Source organism: Pelmatolapia mariae, linkage group LG3_W, assembly GCF_036321145.2.
Source record: "Pelmatolapia mariae isolate MD_Pm_ZW linkage group LG3_W, Pm_UMD_F_2, whole genome shotgun sequence".
NCBI classification, from domain to species: domain Eukaryota; kingdom Metazoa; phylum Chordata; class Actinopteri; order Cichliformes; family Cichlidae; genus Pelmatolapia; species Pelmatolapia mariae.
The window spans coordinates 42,697,987-42,720,609 of record NC_086229.1 but is presented as its reverse complement, the minus strand read 5'-3'; the positions used below and the strand labels follow the sequence as shown (position 1 = coordinate 42,720,609).

General features: G+C 46.8%; 1 protein-coding gene across 2 annotated transcripts in view; it reads right to left on the bottom strand.

Moving 5' to 3' along the window:
• The window catches only part of LOC134624459 (glutamate receptor ionotropic, kainate 5-like), a 204,436-nt gene that overhangs the window by 157,377 nt on the left and 24,436 nt on the right, over nt 1-22,623 (bottom strand). Inside the window, exon 1 of one of the 2 annotated variants that reach the window (XM_063469426.1) lies at nt 18,315-18,420. The exons of the other annotated variant lie outside the window; for it this stretch is intronic. The gene's annotated coding sequence lies outside the window, so the exon portion shown is untranslated. Of the gene's footprint in view, nt 1-18,314; nt 18,421-22,623 lie in introns of those variants that run through there. 2 annotated transcript variants of the gene reach the window in all.

Below are 22,623 nucleotides of genomic sequence, written 5' to 3'. Positions count from 1 at the left end.
TGAGGATTCGTGTACAATTCATGACTGTTGACTAAATGATTCAAAGTTTGTACAGAAGCGAGTGGATGTGTGAGACACAGATCATGTGAAAGAAGGAAGACGAAGCCATCTCACAATGTTTAGAGGCCCTACTGTAAAAACACCAACATAGTGTTTACGCATTTCTCTGTGAGGATAAGAGTTCTGCTTACAGCCATCACCAGAATCTGGAGCAAAGTCAGAGCAAAACTTTATACATAAGAATGGGAACAATGAACCCCAGAACCAGAGACCTCAGCCTGTTTGGGTCTAACGAAGTGGACTCTGGACATACGTCTTCCCAACAAATCTTCCAGTTTCTGAAATTCTTGGTTAACAAGCTAAAATCTAAGCTAATCATACAACTGAGGTTTGCTGAAGGGAAAACTCAGACTTCTCAAGCTATAATTAAGATTATTAATAAAACTATGTCACATAAAACACTTTTAAAAGATTCCAGAAGATTAACTGACTCTGACGACCTCGCCTGTACCCTTAATGATGAGTTTGGACACCTCAGTATAAATCAATAGAGACGTGCTTTGACCTCCACTGGAGTAGTTTCTGGGTTTTTCCACGTGTAGCTGCACAGGCAGAGACCACCGTCACTACCATCTGATGCACACCCAGTCATGTTGTTCCATAATCCTGAAACATGGCAGAAAGCCCTGCAGGCAGAGAAGAACGTCGAGGGTCACTCCGATTGGGCTTTCAAGGCGTGAAGAGCATGAGCTATGTGCAGAATTCTTTGGGGCACGTCTGGTGCTGACTCACAGCATCAACTCAGGCTGAGTGGGGCAGCGGCAGCTCAGCCACAGGTCCGGCTGTTAGGTGTGCGACATGCTGCAACCTTTGTCGTCCCTGCCTCGTGACTTCTGGCCCACACAGCCTTTGCCGCAGCTGTAAGTGGGCCGTACTGTAAGTACCCGGATTATCCCGAGCATGTGTGCTGTCTGGGAATAAACTCAAAGTCTTTAAACTGCGGCTGCATTTGTGTCTGCTGCAGATCAACAGCAGCAGCAGGTTTGAGCTGTTTGCTGGAGGCGTTAACCCAGAACGTCTGACAGCAGAGACATTTATAGCAAGAGCCCCCCAGTGGGAATCCAGACGCCACATCAGCTCCCTGTCAGCAGCTCGCCTCGTCTACGCCTTCCTCGTGATCACAGCCGCTAAAAAAACCCCGAGAGCAGCTGCCGCCATGATCGCCGAACCTCAACTGTTTGTTCATTCATTTAGCTCCCTGCATTCTGCCTGTGGGAGGGGGGTGGGGGGTGGGGTCTCTGACGGCGGCAGATCACATAGTCACAGACCGCTTCGCCCCGCGGTCCACCACATTTGCATTATGGCCTCAGTACACGCCGCTATCAGCACGAATCAGCTCCCCCGACCGAAAGAAGCGCCTGAAAATAAGCTCAGGTGTAAAGTTCAGAGCGGAGCAACGGACGGGCTGATTCACCCTGACACGCTCAAACAATTTACATTTGTGATCCAGAGGGACTCCACGTTGGAACGCTTGTATGACTGTACTTCGCTTGAAGGAGGCGGTGGTTGTTAGAGCATTTAAAAGAAATGGACTTGCTCAATTACACGATTCAGGGCTGGTTAGCCGCTCTTAACAACTCAACCTGTGCAGCTTTAAAAAAACCACGTTAACCCCAAAATACAATATATGAAAAATTTATAGTCATTTCTGCAGTCTGACCTCATTCTGTCATCAACCCGAAGAGTCTGGAATCAGCCGAGAAACACACTTCCCAAACCTCTGAAAGGGACGAGCTCCACAGCCAAGACTCGTTTTCCAAATGTTTTATGAAAGAGGAGCCAAGATTCCAATAAATATCACTTCAAAATCATTAACTGGATCCACCTCAAGTCACAAATTTCAACCATTTGCATCTCAGTCACAGGTGTAATGGACACTAGGTCTAAAAATGCAAATACCACGAGCTTCATCCCCAAAGAAATGTGCCGGCGAGCGTTTCCTGGAGGCCTCTCGGGCTGCAGCCGGCCGTTTGGACAGAAAGCATTCGGAGGAGGAATTCGTTCACTTTCCCCACTCACGAGGAAGTTTTAATTTCTTTTCCTGCTCTTCTCTCAGTCCATGACCAAACTGGAGCCAAACTTTAACCAGCACTCAGTGTGTGATGAAGGAAGCTCATCCTCCACAGCTCAGGGAGACGAGGACGAGCGCGGTGCTTTGGTCCTGATGGCTGAACGAATACATGCATTTTAATCAGTCGCAGCTTTGACAGCTGGATTTTAGTTTAAAAACATCAAATGAAACATTAGAACACTGACACGCTGAGCTGATATCTATGTTCACAGGTTTCACCAGACAGAAGTAAGAGTAACCTCGCGTGTTTTCATGAGAGTGAAAATCAGTGATGTTAGTGTTCGGCCCCTCACAGCTCAAGCAAACTGACGAGCTGACCAATCACAGCTCATGTCCTGCATGTTTGCTCACAGTCCCTCTCTTCTTTAGCTCACACCATGAGCCCGTTTCTCTGCAGGGCGTGTCACGGGTTCAGTCATTCAGTTTTTCAGTCATCTGGACACTTTGTCAACATACAGTTAATGATGTCTACATTTGTAAAAAGTTGATTTAATTAAAACTTTAAAGTTAATTTTTAACATAGTTCTCTGAATTCTCCAACTCTGGATGTCACTGATTCTTATTTTTTCTTTAGCCTTTGTCCTGACTCCTCCCCTCATCCCAGCCGGTCGCAGCAGATGGCCCCGCCCCTCCCTGAGCCCGGTTCTGCCGGAGGTTTCTTCCTGTTAAAAGGAAGTTTTTCCTTCCCACTGTGGCCAAAGTGCTTGCTCATAGGGGGTCATATGATTGTTCTCTGTATTATTGTGGGGTCTGTACAGTATAAAGTACCTCGAGGTGACTGCTGTTGTGATTTGGTGCATTGTTAATGAAGTTGAAGTGAACTGAAAATATAAAATATGTTGTTTGACAAACAAAAACATGAAAATCAAACTCAGCAGCTAACTTCAGTACACACGTATTCATTAGTGTGTGTGTCTGTGTGTGTGTCTGTGTGTGTGTGAGTGTGTGTCTGTGTGTGTGTGCATGTGTGTCTGTGTGTGTGTGTGTCTCTGTGTGTGACTGTGTCTGTGTGTGAGTGTTTGTCTGTGTGTGTGTGTCTGTGTGTGTGTGTCTGTGTGTGTGTCTGTGTGTGTGTGTGTCTGTGTGTGTGTGCATGTGTGTCTGAGGGGAAGATGCTGACAGATAATCAATGCCGTGTGATTGGCTGGTGACCCGGCGGCTGCAGGCAGCACAGGCTCGTTGTCGTGACGACCTGACTTACAAAGGATGCTCGCTCTCTAGAAAATTGGTTTGTGGCTGAAGAGCCTTTTATTTGCCGCGTGTGTGTGTGCACTGTGTGTTTTGTGAAAGCCGGGCCACTCGAGGAAAGTGAGGATGTTTGCTGTGAAGGACGTCTGAGGGCCTCGCGCTCGCTGTAAACGTCTTTGTGGTCACGCTTTCCGACGCTGCGTGCAGGAATCAGGGCTGCTCTCAGCCCTCTTACCCTGGAGGACGAGGAGCTGGAGCTGGTTTGTGGAAAGACCACTCACCTGCATGTTTACCACAGGTAGATGCTGTATGTGTGCTAGCACGCAGCATACTGGCTTAATCTGTGTCCTGGTTCAGCTGCTGATTGGCTCTTTGGCAGTGGGGGTGGGGCAGCCTTTTGTACTGGCTCCAAATTTCAGACACAGCTGATGAGAAGAACAAACTGCAGTTTATTCTGCATATTAGGTTAATTTTAGTCACACACATTACTATTTTATTTTTTCTTTATTTGTTCTATAAAAAAAGAAAAAAATCTGCCATTAATTAAAATCATTTAATTGAATTTGTTTGAATGTTCAGAGATTAAAGCAAATTACTTTTGTGTCACATCTGTTCGTTTGCTATGAAGCAGAAAAAACATGTTCTGGGTGGAGATTAGCTGCTTGTTTTTATTCAGAGTCTGTGTGCAGCTCTGCAGCTCTGCAGCACACACACTTCTCACAGGCTGGTGATAGCGGTTACTATCACACCTGTACCTGTGTGCTGTGATGTCATGGTGTCACCATCAGCTGCTTTTGTTGCAGGAATCTGAAAGTTAGAAGAAAACACCCATCCTTACAGATGAAGTGCCTCCTGTTTAGCTTCAGTTTGGCTGCCGTGTGTTCCTCTGCAGTCAGACGGACACAAACCCCGAGTGTGTCTGTGCAGACTCACAGCTGAGGTAAAGCTTTGTGGACGACGTGCTGACAGCGTGATCACAGGCTCCTCACGCGTGCTCCTGTTTGTCTGTGAGGACACAGCATCGTTCATCACGAGTTTAATAAATCATAAAGGACTCGGGGTGATATTTGAAATCTGAGATCGAATCTAATCTGTGAGCAATACTTTTATTTTGTAAGACGATTTTATCTTGTGATCTTAAACGCTGTGAATACGGATGAAATAAAGGATGAAGAACAGTTTACTGCTCGCCTCGCAGAGAGGCTCATTCTCTGCTGATGCCTTGTTCAAGGGCACAGCAACAGAAGAATTAACCCGGGAAACGAGGAGTCCCACAGGAACGCCAGGAGTAAGGATGCGGCCCTCTGCCCGCGCATGTGAAACGCACATAAATGTGGGTGTGATGTATGAGCACGTGCTCTCGTTCACGTCGCCCTGCACCGACATGTGTGGGCAGCTGTCACAGATTTTAAATACTTGTATTGATTTAATACATTTCTTCATTGTTTATTGATTTCTACAAACTTTAGTCTTTTTAAGCCCCTCCCCCCAAAATATTAGCTAAAAATAAAGGAATTATGCAAACTACTAAAACGTCAGATGGATGCACTCGACATTCACACAGTTTACACTCGTTCCAGCTCAGGACACAAAAGAGCCGCGGTAAAAGAAAAAGAAATTACATTTACAAAAATAAAATATACAGTTTATTTTCTAAATGTACTGGAGGAACAGTGCTGTCATGGCAACAGTAAACACAATGTTGTCCACGTGTGACGCTCTGAGTTCATTTCACATCCTCGACAATTAAAATCTTAATGAGGAATTTAAAAAAAAAACAATGAAAGAATATGCCCATTATTATGTAGTTGGAATAAAACAGTCACTGATTTGGTGAGGCTGATGGTGGGCGGGGCCCGCTCATGCAGATACGTGCACTCTCACGTGTGTGTGCGTTTCATGTGAACCAGCAGAGGGATGCGACATCCATCAAAACCACAGAGACACGCAGGGAGAAGTGATGCAGTTATTAACTCTATTTAATGTCAGCTGGAATAAAAGCATGAAAAAGCACTTTTACTAATCGCAGCTCGTACGTTTTAAGCAGCGTTCAAAGTCCTTTGTCAGGGATCCCTTTGTGCTACGTGCACTTTTTTGCCCTTTGAAAAACGCTCGTGCACGTTTGTCCCGGCTGCAGCTCTTTGGGGAACCTCTGAGCTGGACCAGCTGATTAAGTTGCATTTTTCTCGACCAATGGAGTGCAGCGACACACAATTAGGACGCGGCGTGCCGCTCGGTGCGGTTGTTATTTCTCAGGCCCAAAATGACCTCCGGGAACGGCTCGTGGAGGAGGGGAGGGGGGCTGGCCGCCATGCTGCTCATCTCGGCGCGTTTGATCTATTGCCTGCCACCTCCTCCCCCCCCCTTCCCTCCCTCCCCTCCTGCCCAGGCTCACTCGCTCATGCTCTGGCTGTGAGAGTGCCACAAGCCACCCATACATTAACCACCAGCATCCACTGGATGATATTCAGGGCAGCAAAAATAGGCACCCTCCTCCACCTCCTTCAGCCCTCTCCAGTTCTCCAGCTGTTCATCCACACACCTCCTCCTCCCCCCGGTCTTGCCGCCATCTGCACACCTGCATCTCTGAGGCTGAGAAGATGCTGCTGCTGTTTCCTGCTGCACAGCTGCAGATTCACATCCCGACGCCTCGCTGCAGTCAGCCTCGGGGACCAACGTGACGCTTAACTGGCATTTTGACAGCTGACATTTTATCAACGGCATTTTTTCTGATGACTCATTATTGAGCTTTTTTGTTTCAGCTTCTCAAATATGAGAATGTTTATTTTGGAAAATTACGACACGTGTAACTCAACATTTTAGGACTTTTGCATGTTGGTCTGACAAAACAAGACAATTCAAATATATTTTATCAAAAAGAAAAGTTTCACATTGTTCTGACAATTTACTGAGTAACAAAGTGCAGCTGCCTCACAGATCTCTGCAACCTGTGAGCTCAACAACTGTTCACAGCAGCTCAAACAAAACTACACAAACAGACACGGTCACAGACACAGACACAGACACGGTCAGACACACACACACAGACACGGTCACAGACACACACACACACATACACGGTCACAGACACACACACAGACACGGTCACAGATACACACGCAGACACACACACACAGACACGGTCACAGACACAGACACACACACACACGGTCACAGACACACACACACAGACACACACACACACAGACACAGACACGGTCAGACACACACACAGACACGGTCACAGACACACACACAGACACGGTCACAGATACAAACACAGACACACACACACACACACAGACACGGTCACAGACACACACACAGACAGACACGGTCAGACACACACACAGACACGGTCACAGACACACACACACACAGACACACACACACACAGACACGGTCACAGACACACACACAGACAGACACGGTCAGACACACACACAGACACACACACACAGACACGGTCAGACACACACACAGACACGGTCACAGACACACACACACACAGACACGGTCACAGATACACACACAGACACACACACACACAGACACGGTCACAGACACACACACAGACAGACACGGTCAGACACACACACAGACACACACACACAGACACGGTCACAGACACACACACACGGTCACAGATACACACACAGACACACATACACAGACACGGTCACAGACACACACACACAGACACGGTCAGACACACACACAGACACGGTCACAGACACACACACACACACAGACACGGTCACAGACACACACACACACAGACACGGTCAGACACACACACAGACACGGTCACAGACACACACACAGACACGGTCACAGATACACACACAGACACACACACACAGACACGGTCACAGACACACACACACGGTCACAGATACACACACAGACACACATACACAGACACGGTCACAGACACACACACACAGACACGGTCAGACACACACACAGACACGGTCACAGACACACACACACACACAGACACGGTCACAGACACACACACACACAGACACGGTCAGACACACACACAGACACGGTCACAGACACACACACAGACACGGTCACAGATACACACACAGACACACACACACAGACACGGTCACAGACACACACACACAGACACGGTCAGACACACACACAGACACGGTCACAGACACACACACACACACACACACACACACGGTCACAGACACACACACACACACACACACACACACGGTCACAGACACACACACAGACACAGTCACAGACACACACACAGACACACACACAGACACGGTCACAGATACACACACAGACACGGTCACAGACACACACACAGACAGACACGGTCAGACACACACACAGACACGGTCACAGACACACACACAGACACACACACACAGACACGGTCAGACTCACACACACAGACACGGTCACAGACACACACACAGACACGGTCACAGACACACACACACACAGACACGGTCAGACACACACACAGACACAGTCACAGACACACACACACACAGACACGGTCAGACACACACACACAGACACGGTCAGACACACACACACACACACAGACACACACACACACAGACATGGTCACAGACACACAGACACGGTCACAGACACACACACACACAGACACGGTCACAGACACACACACACAGACACGGTCAGACACACACACACAGACACACACACACACAGACATGGTCACAGACACACAGACACGGTCACAGACACACACACACAGACACGGTCACAGACACACACACACAGACACGGTCAGACACACACACAGACACGGTCACAGACACACACACACAGACACACACACAGACACACACACACAGACATGGTCACAGACACACACACACAGACACGGTCACAGACACACACACAGACACGGTCAGACACACACACACAGACACGGTCAGACACACACACAGACACGGTCACAGACACACACACACAGACACACACACAGACACACACACACAGACATGGTCACAGACACACACACAGACACGGTCAGACACACACACAGACACGGTCACAGACACACACACAGACACGGTCACAGATACACACACAGACACACACACACAGACACGGTCACAGACACACACACAGACAGACACGGTCAGACACACACACAGACACACAGACACAGACACGGTCACAGACACACACACACAGACACAGACACACACACACAGACACAGACACACACACACACAGACACGGTCACAGACACACACAGACACGGTCACAGACACACACACACACCGACACGGTCAGACACACACACACAGACACGGTCACAGACACACACACACACACAGACACGGTCACAGACACACACACACACACAGACACGGTCACAGACACACACACACACACACACACACAGACACGGTCAGACACACACACACACACACACACACACGGTCACAGACACAGACACACACACACAGACACACACACAGTGGCGTTGTGTGTTGCTCTCTGCTGCATTTCTTGCACTACTTCAGGTTGATTTGGTTTCCCACTGGCTGCTGCCTCCATGTACAAACATCTAGCAGCTAAAAGAAACTTAGAAGCTAAGATTCTTTCATATCACATCTTTAAACACCAGTTTTCTTCCACCTGTGATAATTTTTGTCACCTGAATCCTTTCCAGCACCAGCCGAGACCCAGGCCCGTTTGGAGGACTGGGCCCAGACCCAGAGCGAGCGAATAACAGACGAGTCGTTTTGCCGTGTAGCACCGAGCTTCTCAACCTTCTGCTTTTGATGTATGAAGCTGAAGAGGACTGAGAAGAAGCTCCGTCACCTGAAAGCATTCAGTCGGTTCAGACTGGGTTTCCTCCAGAACTCTCGCTATAACTCCGTCTCTCATCTCTCACATGGCAGGAAGTGGAAATTCTAGTGTGAAAAAAAAATGAGGAAAACAGCTGCCAACACATTTCAGCCTTCATCAGAGCTTCACAGCCCCACCAGACTGCACTCTCTCTGCACTGATTTCCTCCAACACACATTTGCACTTGAAAAGGGATCCAAATATTCAAAGCAGCTCCTCGAGGGTGCTCCTGATTCAGTGCGTGACGGAGGCTTTACTCAAATATTGTCCTGTGGCCTGATTTAGCATCTCTTGAAAGTTGCACAGAGGATGGTCGGGTGTATTTTTGACATTTACAATTTCTCCACGCTCCAGCTTTGTTCCTGGTTGATTACACATTTTCTGTCTAATCTTCTTAAGTAAGCAATTTTAGTTTGAATATGGTGGAGTACTTTACTGCAGGAGAACAAACAGGACGCTCGGAGCTGCCTGCTCTCTGCCCACCTCCAGTCCAAACCCCATCAGAGCTGCAGAAGCCCAGAACATATTAAGTAAATCCAACATGTAAAGACTGTGTTGTTAATAATGACAGCTGATGATGTAACGACAGCATGTTTGTGTTTTCATCTTAATACATTAATCCAGGCTGGTTTCTTATGGATTAAAAAACAAACAAGCAATTTGAAACTGGACTTTTTTTCACTTTATAAAAGAGTAAAAAAAAAGATTTAGACTTACAGTGGCTATACTGTTTTTTTAAACTCAGGTCCAATCTGTTTATTAAACGCAGAACGTACGACGTGCTTTTTCCAAGATGACCTGTTGTTGGCTGTGTGTCAGAAACCTCTACCAGCTCATTAGCCCAACCATCCATCCCTGAGGGTCTGCTGACACGTCTGAACAGAAAACCTTTACATCAAAGTGAACTCCAACTCAAACAGTGGGACCTGTTGATGCCACAGGTGAAAGTTATTCATGCACGAGCATAATCCCCGCTCTGACACAGCTACAGCTTTCAACATTCCCGTCCTGCACAGGTTTCCCCTCCCAGGGCTCAGGTACATGTGCTGGATATTTCATGTCTTATTGCTGCTCCCTCCAGTACAAACCAACCAGCCTGAGAGGATGAATACACCGGTGAGCAGGTTAGCCAGCAGGCGTCCCTGGTTGGAGCTCCCTAATGCAGTTAGCACAATGGCTAATTTGTGTGTTTACTGTCAGTCAGGCTCAAACAATTATTTATGAAAAGCACAAAGAGGAGAGCGCACAGGTGTCTAGAACTAGAAGAACTAGAAGAACTCGTCAGCTGGAAAGCTGTTTCAGATCAGTCATATCTTTTTGGTATGAGGGAACAAAAACACACTGAAGGCTCTGGGTTAAAATAAAAGAAAACAAACCTCTGCAGCAACCTGCACATCCACAAGTCTGCAACGCCCAAAATAGAATAAAACTGCTGCCTGTAATCAGCGCAGCCGCTGAGGCCTCAGGTGACGTGAAGATTGTACCTCAGCTTTCTTGCTTCAGCGAGAGGAACACCTCCTCCAAGGCCAAGGTCTTTCAAGTGAAACGTAGTTTGATAGACCATCATCAAAGTCTTTTGGCATTACAACAGATGCTGTAAGACTTATCTGGACTAGGCACCGTGGTAACCAGGAAAATTAAGGAGAAACTAGACTCCAGATTTAAATCTTCACTGGAGTAAAAAAATCCATGTTCAGGAGATGTTCTCATGTTTCTTCTTCAAACTGCTGGTGCTTGAAATGTCAGCTTTTTGTGATGGAAAACATAAAACTTAGGCCTGTGGTGTGCAACGTACCAAACCTCCTCTTTTGCTACTGATTTGTTTTCAGGCCAGAATCTCCTGCTGCTGCTGGCTTGAATGTGTTTATGCATTTCCTCCAGATGAATAAGATCTAACAAAGTCATTGTAGTGTCCGGAAAAAAAGAACAATAGAAAAAGAGAGTGGTAGATAAGGTAGAAAGTGACTACATCTACTACCCAGCTCAGTTACAGCTGAGTACAAAAATAAAAAAATCAAAGATCGAGAGAGAAATTAGAGTGGCACGAAGACCTAGGATACAGATGTGATAAGTAAAGCAAATGAGAAAAGAAGGCAGAGAATGAGGAGTGAAAGGAGTCATTATGGAGCAGAGAAATGGAGATACTAGAGGTGGATGTCTCGAGACCGGTCTCAAGACCACTTTTACGTGGTCTTGGTCTTGTCTTGGTCTCGCTGTCTTGGTGTCTCAGATCGACATAGTGGTCGGGAGATTTGGAGTCAACAGTATCCATAACACGCAACGTAACGTTCGATAATGTGTCATGCACAAAAGCATCAGCTCTAAGAGCCGTGCTTAGAGAGTGCTTTGTAGTGAGAGTCGACTCCCATTGAGCGAGAGCCGGCTCCTCACTTAATTTCCTTTGGCTGCTCAGCTCTCACACAGTGGCTCAGCTATGCTCCAATCCCTCCATATTGTGGCCAATCACATGCGAGGATATAGGATAATATCATTATGTGAAAAACAGAGAGGGTCAGAGACGCGACAGTCAAGTGGAGCGTGCGTCTGTCCTCTCAGTGAGTGAGTGAGACAGTAGACAGCGGTGAGGAGGGCTGTGCGAAAGCAAAAACACATAAATATGCCTGAGACCCATAAACGAAGCAGCATCTGGCTGCAGTTTAAAGACTTTTTGTCTCGTCTCGACTTTGTCTTGGTCTTGACTCGGTCTGTCTTGGTCTCCATACCCTCTGGTCTTGGTATTGTCTTGGTCTTGGTTTAGGCGATCTTGACTACAAGTCTAGGAGATACCAGTGTTGACCTCGGCAGACGAAACTCACAAATCCAGCAACTCTCTTCACAGCTGACACATTTTACTATAACTTAAACAACAATGATAAAATGTTTAAGCCAAACTGTGTCTCTGAAGAATAATTACGGCGAGTTGAGCTGGAGCAGACCAACAAAGGTCAAACGATGCAACTAAATAAATCTCCCATCATAATTAGCCAGATGGCACCATACGGCATCTAATAACAAAGATCTTAAGGTCGAACAGATCTGAACATCTTTAGGATGAATCCAGAGGAAAACTGAAATAAAGGCTTTAGTGTAACGTCTCGCTGACAACGAGATAAATCTGTAATGAGATGAAAGTCTGCTGAAAAGGCAAACAGTTCAACTTGTGTTTAATGTAACTGAAGAAGAGTCTGTGCTTTATGGACTCCTCATCATCAGCCTCGACAATCGCTGGGTTTCCTTCCAAATGTGACATAAACTATGAATGGTGACAAAAAAACGTGGATTAATTCTCTGCGTTCTTGGCCACTGTTGTTATTTCATCCCTCTAAATAAAAACTGAATTCTGTTGTGAAAGATCCAAAAAAAAAGTCTGGGATCCTTTTTTGTGCAACTTGGGATCTCTGAATGTGTGAGAAGCTTCAGTGCATGACATCATCATCAGTGCATGACATCATCATCAGTGCATGACATCATCATCAGTGCATGGAAAGTTAATGAAAGTATAAACCACGTGTGACCAATCTGCAAATGGCAGGGGAGCAATGAGCCACAGGTTACACCGGACAGTGTTGTCCATCTTACTTTGGACGTGAAAGGGTTCAGAAAATTGGGAATTGGGTCCTGGCTAGGTCATTTTCCCATACACTTAAATATAATATGCGGCTTCTCTCAGGGTTAATAAAAAGACTATGATCCAAAAGCTGAACAAAACTGAAGAAAACCCAACACTGCACTCAGATTCACTTCTACACACTAAACAGGGAAAATTCAGCACAAAAACTAACAGGCGGATGTTTTCATCTCATTTAAATTTTATTTCTGTCTTTAAGAAGAATTTAGGAATCAGTTGTATGGAGGACATCATGTAAAGACCTGGACCTTCTCCCTCTATGAAAACGGCTTTATATGTCGTACACATCTTAAAATAGCAGACATGTTGCTTCAGAGTACCGCTCCTGAATCTCAGAGCTGACGTCTTTTCGATTATAAATACGGAGGAGAACGCTGGACAGATCAGACCGTACACCCACTTCCTCCCCTCCCAGTGGAGCGATGACCCACCCGCTGACGTGGCTCTAATCTCCTCCACATGTCTGACTCCTCCATACTGTGTCAGCTCTAATTGGCCATTACAGCAGCCATGTGTCGTGGCCCACACTGTAGCCTGGGCTGAACTTTTAGCCTAGCTGATTAGCCGACGTTAGCCTCGCCACTGAGATCAGCAGACAGACCCTTCTGTTATACGATAAGGGTTGTGTCATCGCCACAACGTGGGAAGAGTTTGATGGAGGACAGACCGTTCTGCACTTCCTGCACCGACGTAATGACGCCACTCCTAATTAGGTGGGTACAAGGCGTGGCGATAAGTGCTGCAGCAACACACGGCAGATAATTCTGCTAACCTGCAGTTTACCTGGGGGAGGCTGACGTGTGCTTGTTACCCATGAAGAGTCAGATACATACAAACATTGACGTCACACCTTTTCTACAAAGCCCAAGCTCAGAATGTTGGTCACAAAGCTTAAAGCAAGAAAGTTTCAACAAGATCTTCAGCCTAAGACGATAAATATTTATGTCCTGGAGGCCGATACAGATCAACAAACTGAGCAAACGACTGAATAACAGGCACTGAAATCCTAACAAGCACAATGTTAAACTACTCCAGAAAGGAAATTTAGGAATGTTACTGATCTTCATCTGCGTCAGCAGGTGGCAGCAGCGTGCACAAACTTGTTCTCAAATAATGAGCGCTAATAATTTTAATTATATTTTCACAATAAAGCAGAATCTGTAACAAATTAACTTTTTTTCTAACCTTAAAGTTAACTGGCCCCATGACCAGAAGGGTTGGGGGTTCAAACCCACTGAACGGCTACCCTGAGGTTCCCCTGAGCAAGGTACCGTCCCTGCTCCCCAGCCGTACACGTACTACTGTGTAGTCTAATGCAATGCTGTAAAAGAAAGATGGCATTTAAATAGAATCGTAGAGATCCAGAGTCAGTGTTAGTGTCATACGGTCACAGTGGTCACAGCAGGGTACTGTAAAAACATGACAAGAGACTGAGTGTGTCTGCATCCTGGATAAGCTCCTGATGATTTTTAGTGGAGATATCATCTGAATTTCAGGAGTGGGACCACTCCTCCTTCACCCCCTCTCTGGCCTCAGGCTATAACCCCCCCCCCCCTCCCCCCCCTCCAATACCTGCTGTTCTCATTTTCATGCCCCCCCCCCCGCGCCCCCCTTTTCTTTCCTCTCTTCCTTTCCTCCATTTATTTCTCGTTAGTACATGGGGATCTGCCCGGCCCGAGAGCCGTCGCCAGTCCCCTTCAAGGCCTTCCCCAAACCGCAGCACCATTCACACTCCTCATCCCTCATCGCCCACCGTTACCAAGGATGTGGTCCCTGCTAGTGAAATAGAATTTAAAAAGAAACCCTTTACACTGTTTTCACATTGCCTTCCATTGAATGTGTCCCAAAACAAATTAAGCTGTCGGTCTGTGACAGAAACAGCAGTGAGAAGTCAAACGTATCAAATGTATTCACTGTACAATAACGCTACCAGAGACCTACTGAGACACGACTCATGGTTCTGCATCAAAAATCCTGAAAGTCAGGAGCTGAGTTAGACCGGCCGTGGCTCGGCTGAGTGAAAGGATGGGTGCCGGCTGCGGTGCGCAGAGTCCCAGTCAGGCTTGTAATTTGGGTGCTCCCTTTGATGTGATTGAGAATCTGGTATATCTGGCTGCAGGTGGCAAACTCTGGCCCTGTGTCAGGTTTGTGCCTGGTTGGTGAAGAAATCTTAAACTGTTTTGCCCATTTCTGTCCATCCATCCACTTTTCAGGGTTTGCAGCTCTCTGCTTATTTCCAGCTCTATTTGCTTCTTCTTGCACTTCACTAGATTAGCTTTGTATGATCCACCGTCCAAACTAATCTGTTCTAGGCCTTGGTTCAGACACTATGACAGCACGTTTTAGCTTCTGCTTCTTTATGACCATCCGCCCAACTTTCCTCTGATTGGCTTAAATTTCCACTGATCTTGAAACTTTCTCCACCACCTGGATGGAAAAATCACAACTCTGTTCGTTGTTAACGCTGATTTGAACATTTCCTTGGCCGTACAGAGATCTGTGGAAACAGACACGAGGAGGCTTCACTTTTAATTGATGCTCTGGCTTCTTGTGTTTGCAGCTGTAGCCAGACCGCCGCGCACCGCCTGCTTATTTCGTGTCGATATCGCCGAGGGGACCGAACACAAACAACAACAACAACCTGTCCCTGAATTCACTCTATTAGCTTTGAACAGAGCTGTGACTCAGAGCGCCTGATTTGCGATTTACCAGTAGCTGAGGGGCTAACAGCAGCTCCAGTCATTAACAGCAGCGCCAGCGCACAGCAAATACACACCGCAGGCTTCTCTGGAAGCCTAGCAACAATGTACCTGATTGGGCTAATTACACACTATTATGCTGTTGTGTTCAGACCACCGGGCCTGAATTAATAACCTCAATGACTTTCTTTGGCTTTGACAGAATCAAAGACTTTTTAGCAGGTTCAGCTGAGTTGAGCTTTAACAGCCTCTGACACCAACTAAATGATCTCATTTATGATTGAGATATTTTGATCAGCTCGACATCAAGGAGCTGATTTCAGCACCGCAAACACAGAGTAAACAAACCTGCACGACTTTCTCTCACCGCGTTTGAGTATCGAACGTCGTGTCAGCCAGCGACTCATCCAGTGTTGATGCAGCTCAACAGAAAGCCAGCGAACGCTTTGGTCAGTTTCACATCATGACTTCTTTCAGCTGTTGGCCTTTATGTGCACTTAACGACGTCCTGACGCGGTGCAACACTTAGCTCAGGTTGAAACGTGACGAAGAGCAAAGCAGGTAAACAAGCTTTTTCACCAGCTCATTTGAAATCCTGAGCAGCCAAACAGGTCTGACTGAACTCTCAGGAGAGCTGTAAACGACTAAGCTGCCGGCCGCCAGTCCTCTGATGCATTCTGGGAAACAGACAAACAAAGAAAAGCGGCTGTATTCGAACCGCTAACGTCACACTGCCAAAGCCCAGCAGCCTGAATGTGTGAGAGAACGAGGTGTGGTGAGAAGCTGGGCTTTCTGGGCTGAGGAGGCTTGAAAGTAGGACTGTGTCTGTGCTGACGAGTCTACGCTGAACAGAACGAGAGCGGCTGCACTGCGACGCCTGCTGTCAGACTGTTTCAGGCACCAACCTGAAGAAGTGCTTCAGAAAACCGAAGGATGGATGGAAGGAACAAATGGGAACTGCTTTTTGTGCACTTACACGATGCACCGTCATGCGTATGGCAACCTGCGCACACCCACAGCGCTACCAGTTAAGCAAGGTCAAATTGGAAAAAAATGGGAATATTCCAGTGATCCTCCCTTTCGCTCCACTCACAGAGAAAACAAAGCTAAGCGGCAGAGACGTGTCTTCCGAGGCCGCTCGCTCCTGCCGAGCTGCCGTGGGACGATCGGCGCAGAGATGGAGATCCATAATGATGCCTCCCAGTGAGGAGCAGCACTCCTGCTGCGCTCAGCGTGTGGCAGTGAGCGTGAAACATAAAGAGAGGTGGATGTTGGCTCTCCCTCTCTGTTAACATGTCGTTTTCCCCTCGGCCTCCTCCTGGGAGCAGCCGGTACCGGAATAACAGACGTTCACGTGTCTTCTTCAATGGGAAGAAAATGCCATCAAAGTCAGTCAGCGCACGTTAATGCATTAAAGAGCGATTCATTAACTCGACTCAGCATTTTACATTTTGAGATGCTTTTTATAATATAAAATTAAATATTCTGAGGTTAAATTAAATCTAAGATTTTTTAAACCTTTTTCATTCCACATGAAATGGAATTTAAACCAGTTTAACCAGTAAACTGTTTAAAGTGTCACTGAAAACCAGCAGAGGCGCCACACAACGTTCATAACAACATGTTACACTTTCTCCTCTGGGAGTAAAGTAGTAGTCAGTAAGCTAAATACCTGAAGATGGAGGCTACCATCAGTGTGACGCTGTTAGTCTTATAGCCAGGCTCTGTCTCTGCACAGCGTCCCATGTGTCAGTCGTTCTGACCCTTTGACCTTCTGAGCGCTGACCCCCCCCCGTGCCTACAAAAGGACGAAGCGAGCTACCATCACCCTGCGTTTGGTTTTAGAGCTTTTTTGCTGCTCTGCTGTTTCCAAACTTTAAGTTACTGTAGATGACGTGGAGGTCGGGTGATGAGGGGGAACACCTGTGTTTGTCAGTCCAGGGTCTCACTCTCTGCACAAACCACCACTTCTTTTCACAGTAACGCAGCACTCGACTGTTCATTGGCAGAGAGCTTTTTCTCAGTAACACTGCTGCTGTTTGACACACATACACACACACGCACACACACCTGAAGATTAATTCAATCATTCCCAGCTCTGAATTCTGTAAACACAGAGACAGACAATATTTCCCGTCCAGGACCGTCGACCATCTCGATTGGCTTCAGACAGCAGACTCACACTTCATTTATCAGAGGCTGTGTGTGTGTGTGTGTGTGCTGACCTGCAGTTTGTTTCCTGACGCTGCTCTGATCACAACTCGTGTGAGAGCGTGTCAGGTGTGGTGAACACAGAAGCTACAGGTGAGCTGCTCCTCTGCAAACCTGGCAGAAACACCAATTCAATCTGACAGGAGACACACGCACACGCACACACACACACACACACACGCACACACACACACGCGCACACACACACGCACACACACACACACGCACACACACACACACACACACACACACACACGGTCACACACAAGCCAGAACACGACAAACTCCAGCAGCTCTGACCCCAAACATCCATCCTCCGCCTGCAGCACAGCCAGGAGATGAGTGTGTTTGTGTGTGTGTTGCAGAGCTGGTTCCTCCATGTGTTGCAGCAAAGCAGCCAGCAGTGCTGTGATGCTCCACTGAGCAATGTTGACTAAACAGCTCAGTGTGTGTGTGTGTGTGTGTGTGTGTGTGTGTGTTTTCATGCATTTAAATCATTGCTCTCCTACAAAGACTCACAAAGCAGCACTTCAGTGTCTTTATTATTGGAGGTGAGCAGATTGATGGAGCTGAGACTCAAACTACCAACCTTCCAGTCTTGCTCCGGAGCTGTGGAAGTATTCTGGGATGTCAAGCTTGATGAGCTTTTCACAAAGAGGACTCGCCCAGCACCTCACAGCTCAGTTTGGGTCATCAGCCAATCATCATTGATCCAGGTGTGATCAGTACAGTCCAGCGACGGGCCTGTAATAATGAAAACATGTCGTCAGTCCTGCACGTCTTCTTCTCCTGCACCTCTGGAGGGATTTCTTTGATGACTTGAGCTCAGCAGACCTCGTATCATCTCATACTTGTGCCTCTACATTGTGTGCAGCACTTCCTCCAAAACCTTCGGTTGGATTTTATTTTTGGGAAGTAGACGATGGAGTAGATAAAACCAAATATGGAGAGGAGGTGTTGAGTGAAGATGGTGTGTTTTTAATGCCACACGATGCCATGCACACGGTTCAGGCTGTGTCTGGTGAGAGAACAAGCTGAAGTAAAAATAAGATGAAAGGCTCCTGGTCTCCCTCCTCGGCTGACGTGCTGCCTGCAGTCGCAGCGGTGATGCATGCCTGTGAAATGCAGGTCGGTTGAATACAGACGTTTGCTTTTTGCAGGGGTTTAAGGTCAGCGGGGAAGTGGAAGTGTTCACAAAGCAGCTCGCGCTGAAAATAGCAGCAACTCTGCAAACTCTTAAAAACCCAACAAGCTGATCTTCAAACACACATCACTCGGTCCCGTGTGAGGTTTCTGTTTGTGGGGACGATTTGCACCTTTGGGTCAGAGACGCAGCACCGAGGGGTCACAGGGCTGCAAACCATTTCAGAGCCTTTCAAACACCACTTTGTAAATTCTTTGTCAAGTCAGAGAGACAAAGGAGAAAATACTGATGTCACAGTGATGTCAGGAAGGTCATAGTGACGCGCGATCATAAGCGATCTGTGAGTTATCAGTGTATCTGCCTCCACAGCTGCTTGAAAAGCTCTCGGTCCCGTTCTTTAACACACTTTCCCTGTCAAACTTACCCACAATCCCCCGGGAGCCTAATTCACAATCTGCTGTTCCTTTCCACGAGGTGAAGCTGGCGATAACTGACCCGTATCATGTGACTTTCCTAGTTTTGGTGGGACTGCAGGCCACAGATTTGAAGCGTCAGCAGGACTCCCTAATTGATTTCTTTAAATTGTTGCCATTGGTTATGAGAACGTACCCGGGGCCTGCAGCACGAACGTCTGTGGAGCCTCTGCGGCGTCTGAATAATCACAGCTCATTCCTCACTGCTCGTTAGCATCGATTGCTGTGAAACAATTATCTGAAAAGTTGGAGGAACTCTAAGACTTTCTTGTTTGCTTAAGCTTTTAAAGCGCCGTCCCGCAGCCCCCCCCCCACATGAAGACCCATTAATTATCATCCCATCACCGTTAGATAGACTTCACATTATTTTGCTGCCTCTTTCTAAGTGTCTGTACTGGAAGCAGGAAACGGTACGAATATGCGGTGGCGTCGTGAAAGCTACGGCACAAAGCAGCACTGATGGAGGGGTAAGCATCAGCTTCCTCTGGTCTCAGAACAAAGCTGTGGACGACCTGAGAGGAACGAGTGGAGACAGGAAGGAGCACACATGTCTGCTTGGTGGATAAAGAAAAGCAGAAATCCTCTCTCACTTCACCGTACGGCCTCATCTGGTTCTGTTGTATGTGATGCAGTCTGTACTGCGAAGGAACAAAGTGCATTGGCTTTGTGTGTGTGTGTGTGTGTAACTGCATAACTGCTAACTGCTGCGAGTGTCGCTGCCGTCTTCTTGGGAAACACATAAACACCAACGACGTTTTAGTAGAAGTACCTCAAACTATCACAGTACCACCAACTTATGGCCGATAACTACAGTATGTGTAACCAGTGCGTGGACCAATGAATTTCCAAATCTTAACACACAAAGTAGTTCATGTATCTCAGCATCATGTGTTTGCCAGTAAAAGTGGAAACAAACAAACAGATCTGATGCTTGTTTTGCAGAGAGCGAGCTCATTAAAGGTTTGCAGAGGTTCATATTCGGGATCGAGCGGGGCCAGGAAGGGTTCCATGTATCGAGCTGGAGCTGCTTTTTGTTACACTTCATATTCTGAAGCCTTTCATCTTCATTTCCTGCCTGAAGTACAGTTAAGACGCAGGATCGATGAGAGATCAGAGCCTCCGGGAGGAATCAGTGTGTTTCATGGAAAGGTCACAGCGTCCATGTTTAGTTATGTGAACAGGGAGGATGCTGCTGCAGTGCACACACGCACGCACACACACACACACACACACACACACGCACACACACACACACACACACACACACACACACACACACACGCACACGCACACACACACACGCACAGTCTGCAGATACATAATGCCCAGACACCTGCAGACACCGATCACATGATCAATGTCTCCACCAACAGGAAACGATTAAGAATCTGAAGTAACGAATTTACAATGAAAACCAACTAACGTCCTCCAACCAGCCGCTGGCTGTGTGTCCGCTGGAGACGTGGACAGCATGTGGGAGTGTTCTTCTTTCTTACACGTTTATTAAAAACTATACTGAAATCATTTCTAATGTAACCAGGACATACTGTTATAATTACACAAAATGTGTTCTAAACCCAAAGCGATCCTGGTATACCTGCCTGACCGCACCTGAGGTAGCTTCATTATCAGTTAGAGCAGCGGTCCTCGACCTTTTCTGTCACGGACCGGTTTTCACAGAGCGGCCTTTAAGGTGTTGCGGATAAATAGAACAAATAAGGTAAAGACCGTCCAATAATAATGTTGCTGTTATGGCCAGAAGCTCAGTGATGACTCATGACATCTTTACCACCAGGCGTCTGTCATGGCAAACAGGTCCAGTGGGGATTGATGCTGCCTGCTGGGGGCTGCTGTAGTGCATGGTACTGGGACCACTGGGACCACCACTGCGTGCTTGCACTGATGGTAACCAGTCACTGTGTTGGTTTGGAAGGATTACTGCTGGAGACCAGCTGCTGGTCACTGTCACATGACTACTCTGGGACAACCAGCAAAAACACACCAACAACAAACCAAGAAATAGTTTAATTTTTACTACAGTTTGGATTCGGCTGATAGCACTAATATAGTAACTGCTCATATATACGGCTTTAATAATGGAAACCTGGTTCTTGTGACTCGAGGTTATGGCTTCAGCATAAAACTGGTGACAACAGCTGCTGTACAGTCTGCTGAGACCAGCAGGTACTGACAGATACTACCAGCTACTGCAGTGGCCCTGGGTACCGCTTAAAGGTAGCAAGGACTGCTAGTGGGAACCAGTGTGGGTGAGAACTTGGATCTGCTGTTCTGCACAGAGGGCACAGCTGCAGATGAAAAATGCACTGAATTTAAAAAATGGTATGCAAACATTATAGATTTTACATTGAAGCTACAGATTTAATGACTGCTGATGTGTAAGCTGCGTATAAAAGAACATCTTTACTAAATAAAGCCTGCAGTGAAAATGAAGAAGTAAAGCCGTAGAACATAAATGCCAAGGTTAGCCTCGGTGAAAACCAATAGCCCCATTAAAAGGTGCTTTTCTCTGGCAGGAACTGAAGGACCGCAGTGCACAATTACACTAATGCAGGAATAATAATAATAATAATAATGAAAGAAGAAAGCTGAGTGCAGGCAGAGGGATCCTCCTGCAGCTTCACTGCTGCAGCTCCACTGAAGCCATCAGTCAGTGTACGTCTCCTTCAACAGGAGACAACAAACATTACAGCCCCTTCACATTTATATGAATCTCTATGAATAATTCAACCCTGGTCATAACTGAGACATTACACTTTCAAACATAAATCCACATCCACGTCAGATCTGATCTCTTTCCTGGCACGAACTATGAAGCTGACCTTTTTAAAACATCGACCCAGAAGCACAAAATCAAACGTCTCTGTAACGTCATTACAGCGATCCACAGGCCCCACGCAGCCCACCGCAATATTTCACACGCCAGTTACACCGCTGGTTACTCTCATCTACGTCAGCCTCCACCATCCCCACCTTCATTCTTCTGGTTTCTCAAATGTTGTAGATTTCATCAAGAACAGAAGAGCTCGTTGGCTAAAAGTGAGACATTAATAACTGAATCAATAACCAAGCATTCGGTGTGGAAGGACAAAATGTTCGTCGTGCCAATAATAAATGTGTGTTTATTACCGAGGGAGAAATGATCATCAGGGATAAGGTCTGACGTAAACCCCGGAAACAACTGTTCCCTTATAAAGTTTGTCTTATAAACATAAAAGACAAACTTTTCTCTGATCACACATCCAGGAAAGCTGCAGGCCAGG